We start from the raw sequence: 9,925 nt of genomic DNA on the forward strand, positions 1-9,925 counted from the left end.
TGATTGGTTCTCTGCTGAGAGACCTGAGGGCTCGTACTCCCATCTGAAGATCCAGCCAGTGGAGCCCGGGGACTCAGCCGTGTATCTCTGTGCCAGCAGCTTAATCAAACGGTGTCACACAGTCGCTCCCTTCTTGTTCACAAACCTCATCCTCTCTCCTTGCAGTTCCTAGAGACCTTAAATAGGCTGTTGTTCGCTTTCTATTCACCAAAAACAAAAAGAGGTTGATGTGGACATCAGCTGTTCTCTGGATAGAAAGAGACCACAGGTTAACTCCTGAAATACTGCGGCTGTAAATGTTGGTGGATAGAAATCATTATGGCTCCTGTGTTCTAGGAGTCCCAGGGCCAGCTCAGTGCTCCAAGGCAAGGACCCAAAGTCCCAGACATAACAGTCTTCCATGGGACCTTCAGGGGGCTGCCCAAATACGTGGCTTTGGTTGCCTGTCTGTGCAGTGAGCAGAATCTCCTCTGTGCTTATGGTTGGCATCTGGAAAGTTTTCAACTACCTCCTGGGGCATATTCTTTCTTCTAAAGCCTCATCTGTCCCTGTCACATTGGAAGTTTTCCACAACATAGCATCAAGACTCTCTTCCTGTTTTATTTCATTTTATTTTATTTTTTGCAGTACACGGGCCTCTCACTGTTGTGGCCTCTCCCGTTGCGGAGCACAGGCTCCGGATGCGCAGGCTCAGCGGCCATGGCTCACGGGCCCAGCCGCTCCGCGGCATGTGGGATCTTCCCGGACCGGGGCACGAACCCGTGTCCCCTGCATCGGCAGGCGGACTCTCAACCACTGCGCCACCAGGGAAACCCTCTCTTCCTGTTTTAAGTAAAGTCCTTACTACTTTTGTGCCAGTTAATTGACAAACAATGTTGAAAACAATAAGACTTCATTTCCTCTGCCTCATTTCAGCAGCCCACTTTATTTTGTTTTCATGTTTTCACTGCTCCAGTCCTGACAGGTACCCTAGAGCATACTTTTACAACCTCTCCAGTTTCATCTTGATTCCCTGAGTAAATCTGTTCTCGAGAGACTGTTTAATTTCATGCCCTAGCCTTTCGATTTGAAATAATTTCCCTGAACTCTTTATCTTATTTTCTAATGCCCTTATTCCTTTTTATGTATTTGCTATATTATATATTGTTATAGATATTCATTATAAGTATAAACACCTATATTGTAAATAACACCTTCCATCTATCTGTGGGCGAAGCTGCAGTTTGAATGTATGAAATCTAAGGCCCTGGTCAGAGTGGATATGATTATGGATCATGTCTTCTGGGAGTCCTAAGAGATAACCCAGCTCCGAGACTGGGATTGAATGTCACGGCCATGGTAGAGGCTCCCTGAGCCTTGCATAGCAGGTAAGGGGAGTGACAGTTGCCCCAGATCCACTTATCAGAAATTGTAGTGGCTCAGTACACCAAATTTCTTGCCCCAGGGAGTGAGCATCCATGGGAGGGAATTTTCCTGGTCTTTAATTGTGGCACCAGCAAAGCTCCCCTTGCTCTGTTGCCCTGTGCCTCTGGGGAGTGAGGAAAGCCAGGGCACACACAGGAATTCCCTGCTCTTGGAATCCCATTCCAAGGACTCCTTTCTAGACTTCATGTTCAATTTTTTTTCCATTTTTTTCCCCATTTTTGCTACATGAACCTGGCAGATTCAGCCTCCTTATAATACTATTTTGTACCAATGTTTTCACATCTCCTAACACCACTGCTTCTTCCAGAATCATCTCTTCCCTCCCTGCTGCTCAAGTCAGCAGATGCACATTGTACAAGTTTTCATTTAGTGGAGACTGTCCCTTGCTGGTCTTAATTCCATCCATCCTTATTTCTCCATCAGATACTGTTTCCTCCATGATTGCTTAATGCCTTGTAAGATGTTCGTATTTTTCTTACATTCCAATTTTACCTTTTATTCGTACACATTTGACCCCATCTCGAAGGTAATTTCATTATCTTCCCAGTCCTTTGCTAATCTATATTTTGGGGTTAACATTGTCTTTTATTTTCTTCAGCATTTTTATTTGTCTTTTGTAATGAAGGTAGAAGAACCTCCTTACACTTCAACGTCTGTGTTTTTCTTCCTACTTTAAACATTAGTTTAAAGTAAGCATTAGTTTAACTAAACATTAGTTCCTTTAATTTCTCCCATTCTATCCCTCTCCCTTTCAGAAGATAATTTTAAGGGGGAAGAACTCAGTTGGCCTATAACTGCCAGATAATGCGATAGTGTTAAGCAGAATGAGGGTGGCCTATTAAGCATGATAACTCAAAGGAATAGTTTGGGTTAGAACTGGTGTTGGGATTAGGGTTGAAGGAAGTTGAGTATAAAAGGTGATCATGCAGACACTTCCAGCACCCCTTGGGCCACTGCAGAAGAAACAACGATGAAACTTCAGGTATTGGCCACAAGATGGCACTATGACGCCACTGAGATCTAAGGGGCTCTGGGCAGAGTCTGGGAGTGCAGCCTGGGAGGAAAAGGGTTAAGAAAAACTTAGGCGTGGATCCACTACTCCACAGCTGTTGAAGAAGTTTTCAGTTATTGCCCAACTACCTACAGCTATGGAAGAAGTGGGAGGCCCCTCTAAACTGTTATGAGATCCACAGTTGAAAGATTTGGGCGAAGCAGCCTTGATGTCAGGGGCAGGTGCAAACAAGGAGCAACTGTGTCAGAAGAATACGGGAAACCCAGGGGGCGGAGTGCACCCAAAAGTCAGTGCATCGCAGCCCCACTCCATCTCCCCTGCAGGCACGCTAAGCAACGTCTAGGAGAGGAGACGCTGACCTCACCTGAGCCAAGTCACAGGGGATCCTCCCGGGGCGGGGAGAATCTGCAGGGGTAGGGGGAGTGACATCCCAGGCAGACCCACCTGGCCACTGAAGAGGAGCCCCCCAGCTCCCTCTCTCAGGCCTGTGGATCAGAGCATTTAGTGCGGACGGCCCTCTTCTCGCCCTCACCCTGCCATGAGCCCCAACCTCTTTTGTGTGATTCTTTGCCTGCTGGTGGCAGGTGAGTTCGGAACTCAGCTGAAACCTCTGCTGTGGGTTTGCAGAGCCCCAGCTCCAAGGCTTTCCCTTTCCTTTGCAGATCCAGGTTACTCACTGAGCCTTGTCTTTACTGTGTGCCTGCCTCTTCAGCAGGTCCCACGGATGCAGCAGTCACCCAGAAGCCAAGATACCATATTATACGAGCAGGAAACAAGATGGTCCTGGAATGTTCTCAGCATGTGAACCATTTGGGAATGTTCTGGTATCGGCAAGATCCGGGACGGGGGCCAAGGCTGATCCATTATTCAAATGGCGTCGGTAGCACTGGTGAAGGGGATGTCACGGAGGGGTACAGTGTCTCCTGAAACAAGAATGAACATTTCCCCCTGACCCTGGAGTCGGCCAGCACCAACCAGACCTCCCTGTACCTCTGTGCCAGCAGTGAATCCACAGCACGGCACAGTCAGCTGCTCTGCACACAAAAAGCTCAGCCACAGGCGTGGGGTGGATACTTCTTCCTGAGGCCACGTCTCACCAGGGGAGAAAAACTGCTCATCTGAAGCTCTCACCAGACTAGTATGAACAGAGGTCCATCAGCATAAGGGGTGTGTGTGTGTGTGTGTGTGTGAGTGTGTGTGTGCGCGCTCTAATTTGAAAAGACACATGACCCCAATGTTCACTGCAGCACTATTTACAATAGCCAAGACATGGAAACAACTTAAATGTCCACTGACAGCTGAATAGATAAAGAAGATGTGGTGCATATACACAATGGAATATTACTCAACCATTAAAAAAATGAAATGATGTCATTTGCAGCAACATGGATAGACTTAGAGATTATCATACAAAGTGAAGTCAGACAGAGAAAGACAAATATCATATGATACCACTTATACATGGAATCTAAGAAAGGATATAAATGAACTTATTTACAAAACAGAAATAGACTCACAGACATGGAAAACAAACTTATGGTTACCAGAGGGGATAGGAGGGTTGGGGGGGGCAGGGATAAATTAAGAGTTTGGGATTAACATATACACACTACTATGTATAAAATAGACAAACAACAAGCACCTACTGTATAGCACAGGGAACTATATGCAATGTCTTGTAATAATCTATAATGGAAAAGAATCTGAAAAAGATTATATGTATGCATATATAACTGAATCTCTTTGCTGAACACCTGAAGCTAACACAATATTGTAAATTAATTACACTTCAATTTAAAAATGGTTAGAAAAAGTAAATGCAAATAGCACTTAGTGTTACGTCACTCAATTCAGAATATTCTGGTAATTGAATAAAGCAGAGGAACAGCAGCATCTAACATGAAATTTATATTTCACTTTCTTTTTCAGTGCAGAACTAAGCAGAAAGCAGCCAGGCAGCTTTAAATTCCCTGAGTGATCTGGGGCTCTCCAAGCTTGAAACTGTGACACAAAGTTGCCTGGGGCTCATTGAATACCAAGCAAGAATTCTTTGGAGAAAAACAATTCTCAATAACAAATTATGAAACACATAAGTAAACAAACCACTTAGGGGAAATGTTAGTAGATGCATCAAACAGCAGCATTAAACCCTGAGATGATCAACTGTAGAATTATCAAAAAAAAAAAGATGACAAACCAAGTCTCTCCTGTAGGCATAGGGCAGTATTTTGCATCTTCTGAGGTTATGAGGTCTTTTGAGGTCACTGAGAACTTCTCACATTCTCAATATTTTATGCCTGTGACTGTTCCCATCTTCTCTTATTTGTGTGTGATTCATTTCTAAGTTGAACTACATGCATAAAATTGTATATGATTCCCATCTCTTAGGCAATTTATAAATTAAGAAAGAACCCCATTTTTATCATCCCTTTGGCTTGGATTAAAATCTATGAGCTTTTTGGGCTTCCCTGGTGGCGCAGTGGTTGAGAGTCCACCTGCCAATGCAGGGGACACGGGTTCATGCCCCGGTCCGGGAAGATCCCACATGCCGCGGAGCGGCTAGGCCCGTGAGCCATGGCCGCTGAGCCTGCACGTCTGGAGCCTGTGCTCCACAGCGGGAGAGGCCACAACAGTGAGAGGCCCGCATACCGCAAAAAAAAAAAAATCTAAGAGCTTTTCAATATTTTTTCTTGCAAAATATTACAAAATGATATTGGCAACAATTTATTCTCTCCCAGCCTGTATCCCTCCTCAGCTTCTTACAGGTGGAAGTCCATACACAAGAGCAGGGTTTCTTCACGTGGGATCCAGTAAGTCCAGGTCTGGGGGTCCATAGTTGGGCTCCACAGGAAGGGCAAACCCCATGTGTTGCTCACCACTTGACGTGCCGTGCCATGTACACCCTGGGTTGGGGGAGCGCTGGCTGACCCAGGACCTGATTGCAGACAAGGGAGCAGGCTGTTTGCTGGGCAAAAACTCAACTCACTAATTGGCCAATCTGCTGATAGTCTAAATGGTGAAACTGATGAATGACCAATTTTGCCAAATTATGGCGTTTACAGCAGTTCAGGATGCTTGGAATGATTTCAACAGACTTTGAGGATTTTTTGTTGTTGTTGAAGTTTTTGTTTGGCTACAGCTTTCCTTCAGCCATTGATCCTCGGCTATTTCTGAGCAAACTTGTCAGTCCAGCTTAGTTTGAGGTCAAATTTGGATGTTGTAATATTTCAGTCCCTGAGACCTTCTCATGTTCTCAATATTTATGCATGGAATTGTTCCTGTCTTGTGTGTGATTCGTTTCTAAGGTGGACTACATTGAATACACACAATGAAATTGTATGTGACTCCCATCTCCTGTGTACTTGTTTATTAATGTTTTAGTCATACTTTATTTAAGGTGTAAATAGGGAGGAAAATGCTCAAATTAATACACATATTGCTTGGTAAATTTTTTTATTTTTTTTTGCTTGGTAAATTTTGTCAAAGGCATACACCAGTGCAACCATGACCAAAATCAAGATAAAGAACACTTCTACCACCCAAGAAAATTTCCTCATGCCTCTTCCCAATCAGTTTACTTCCCAGAGCTAACCACTTTTCTGACTTTTATGACTATAGTTTTGTCTATTCTTGAACTTCATATAAGTGGAACCACATAGGAAATACTCTGTTTTATTGACTTCTTGTTCTCAAAATTATTATTTCTGAAATGTACTCATACTGTTGTTTATCAGTACTTTTTTCTTTATAATACTGAGTAGTATTCCATTGTATATCACAATTTGTTTATCCATCCTCCTATAGATGGATGAGTAGGTTGCTCCAGTTTTCAACTATTATGAATAAAACTGCTCTGAATATTTTTGTACAAGTCTTCGTGGGTAAAAGCATTCATTTCTCTTAGGTATAAACATGAGTGGAACTATTGATTCACAGGATAGAGGCATATTTGACTTTATTAGAAGCAGAGGCATATTTGACTTTATTAGAAGCAGTTGAATAGTTTTCCAAAGTGGCTGCACCAATTTACAACACCAAGGGGTGGGGGTTCCCTTGACCCCCCGTTCACACCAACATTTGGTGTTCTTTTTATTGTTAGCCATTCTATTGTGTTTGTAGTGGTGTCTCATTTACACGTCACTGATCAGTAATGATATTTACTTTTTTCATATCTTCCTATCTCCTCTTATAAGGTGCCTGCTTTTGAATTTGTCCATCTTTAAAAATCAGGTTGTCTTTATATTATTGATTCGTAAGGGATATTTTAATATTCTAGATAGGAGTCTTTTGATCATTAAATAGCCTGAGTTGGTCTTCGCCCACAGTGGCTTGCCTTTTCACTTTTTTAATGTTGACTTTGGTTAATTGAAGATTTAAATTTTTAGAAAGTCTAACTTAACAGTTTTTTCTTTTACACTTGGTGCTCTTTGCATCCTGTTTGCCTACCCCAAAGTTATGAGGCTTTTCTTTCTATTTCTTGCTCCACTGCTTCACTTTACTAACATCATCCCTTGTTCCTTGCCATCAGCTGGAAAGGACCCACCTCCAAATTCATGAGTTAATCATCCCACTCTGCCCACAGCTTCCTATCCTCCCACACCTGTTCTTTGACATTACCGGGATCTCCTATCCATTGGTAACTATTCTTTTTTTCTTCCTATTCCTTAGGGTCCTTCCATATTTTCATCACCTGCTGATAGAGTAGAATTGATGATGTTATAATACATTCTTTTAACCCTATCTTGAAAACATTCATTCTTTTACCATGACCCTCTTAGGTTGCCCTCACATTACAGAAACCCAAACCCGAGTGAATGCACTGATCTCTCTTTTTCAGGGCAGCAGCTGAGAGTTGTCAGAATGAATCACACCTGCACAAACTGGTATCTAGCATGATAAATGGGGTCACTAAGCTTACCTGCCTTTACATCTCTGTTTTGAGATTCCAATTAGCTCACTCTCTCACTCAACAGAACATTATCTCAAATATTTCAAACATTTCCCACTCTCTGTAAAATTTGCCCTCTTCTTCCTTTTTTTTTTTTTTTTTTTTTTTTTTTGTGGTACACGGGCCTCTCACTGTTGTGGCCTCTCCCCCATTGCGGAGCACAGGCTCCAGACGCGCAGGCTCAGCGGCCATAGCTCACGGGCCCAGCCGCTCCGCGGCATGTGGGACCCCCCCGGACCGGGGCACGAACCCGTGTCCCCTGCATCGTCAGGCAGACTCCCAACCACTGCGCCACCAGGGAAGCCCACGTTTTCAATTTTTTACAGTGTGTTTTGATGGACAAGAATTTAATGAACCTGACATTATAGTTTTCTTTGTGTCTCAGCCAAACAAATTCTCCCTCAAATAAGTACCTGGAAATATTTTTCTTAATTTATTTGAGTAAAATTTAAATTTCACTTTTCATGAGTAAGAATAAAATATACCTGAAATATATTTTCATGTAAGGAATGAAGTAGAGATCTGGGACTCTAAGGAAGGGATATAGCTCAGTGCACAAGGACTAGCCTGTAAAAAGATCCCTAGGTTGGAAAAGAACACAGTGCCTACGAGGAAAAAACTGAATGTAGATAGGTATGCTTGGTACAGAGAGAGCAGAGCTGATGGTGAAGAGACAGGTGGGGGGCAAAAAATATAGGACCTTGTAGGGCTATTGCCCCATAGAAGAAAGGCAGCCAGGAGCAGGGACCATGTGAGTGAAGGTTTATGGCTGTCATTTGAGGGGTAGTAGAGGGTGGGGGAGGGGCAGAGGGTAGATGAAGGAGTCACTGGCTGGTAGGACAGTGACATCACTTATTGGTTTCATCAGTGACACCACTGAGAGCCATGTCTTGTTTCCCCAACACACAAGCTGGGGCAGGCAAGTCCTCCAAAGCCCTTCCCTGGGCTCGCCAAGCTCTAACGAAGCCTTTCCTCATGTCTAACTCATTGGGGTCCTTCTTTGGCATCATCTCCAGTTTCAGCTTCCTTTGATCACAGATGTCATGGATGCTGGAACTCCCCAGACCTCAAGATAAAAAGGACACGACAGAAAGTGACATTGAGATGTCCGTGATTGTCATCCTCAGGTAATGTGTATCAACAGAACTTGAAACTGGGGCTCAGGCTGACACAGTACAGCCTGCACAAAGGAGGAATCTGCCAATGGGTCTGTGACTTTCTTTCGCAGCCAGAAATGTCATCCTAGCAGGGGACCCTCAGAGGCCATGATCCCTGTGCGGGAAGTCCTCTCAGGTCAGTGTGAGCTGGGCCGGCATCACGATTTGAGGGGACTTCTCTTCCATGACCCCTCTTCTACGGCTCTGTCATCAGAGCTACTACACCTCTGGCCTTTCAGAGGAATTCCTCCTACCCAGCTGCTTGCAGGAAGGAAACTGTGCTTGAAATTGGATACAGACAGATACCCTTGATGCCACAGGTCCATATTCTTTTCTCTGCTGGACTTTTATGAGTCTGTCTCTCCCACACCATTTTCATTTGTCATAAGCTTTTTTTTTTTTTTTTTTTTTTTTGTGGTACGCGGGCCTCTCACTGTTGTGGCCTCTCCTGTTGCAGAGCACAGGCTCCGGACGCGCAGGCTCAGTGGCCATGGCTCACGGGCCCAGCCACTCCGCGGCATGTGGGATCTTCCCGGACCGGGGCACGAACCCGTGTCCCATGCATCAGCAGGTGGACTCTCAACCACTGCGCCACCAGGGAAGCCCCAGTCATAAGCTTTTATCCATGTTGTGTCCACTCCTGGTTGTCTTTCCCCTACCCCTGAGTCCTCATCTCTGCTTCAACCCTGCTGGCTTCAGTTCAGTCCATTCCTCCTGTGCATCTTGCTTCTCCCTCCGGAAGGCTTTCCTGCTCCCAGGATCTGTCTCTCTGCCAACACAGGTCTCTCCTCTTTTGTTCTCTTTGCTCCAGATCTCAGCTTGACCATCACCTTCTTAGAAAAGCATCCCTTCTCGATATTACTAGCTCAGGCCCCTTTGTTACAAGGGCTCATAGCTTATACTATTCAGTAACATTTAGCACAGTTGTCATTTTACATGAATTTATGTGACTAACAGAAACCCCTTTCACTCTCTATAAATCTCACATTGTAGTGGCCGTGGATGTTTTTGTTCCCTGTGTTATTTCCAACACCAGCAGTAGTTGTCCAGGTACAAGTGGGCAGTCTTTAGGGAATGAATAAATCATGGAAGACCACCTGGTTCCCACGTAGGCTATCCCAGAAGTCTGGCTACATCGATGGGGACCTTCCATCCCTTTGTCTCCTGAGATCAGGTGAGTCCTGGGAGCAGAAGAGAAATCCCTATCGTGGGCTTGTGTAACCGGGTCCCAAGGCTTTCTTCAGTTTTGTGTCTTCCCATCAGCTTGCTCAACTTGTCTCTTCCTTCAGCCTCCTTCCCTTAAAGGCCCATGGATTTTGGAGTCTCCCAAACATGGGCTACCTCATCACTGGCGGAATGATCAGAAACAGAATGTCAAAAACT

This window comes from Mesoplodon bidens, assembly GCF_964165515.1.
Source record: "Mesoplodon bidens genome assembly, chromosome: 9".
NCBI classification, from domain to species: domain Eukaryota; kingdom Metazoa; phylum Chordata; class Mammalia; order Artiodactyla; family Ziphiidae; genus Mesoplodon; species Mesoplodon bidens.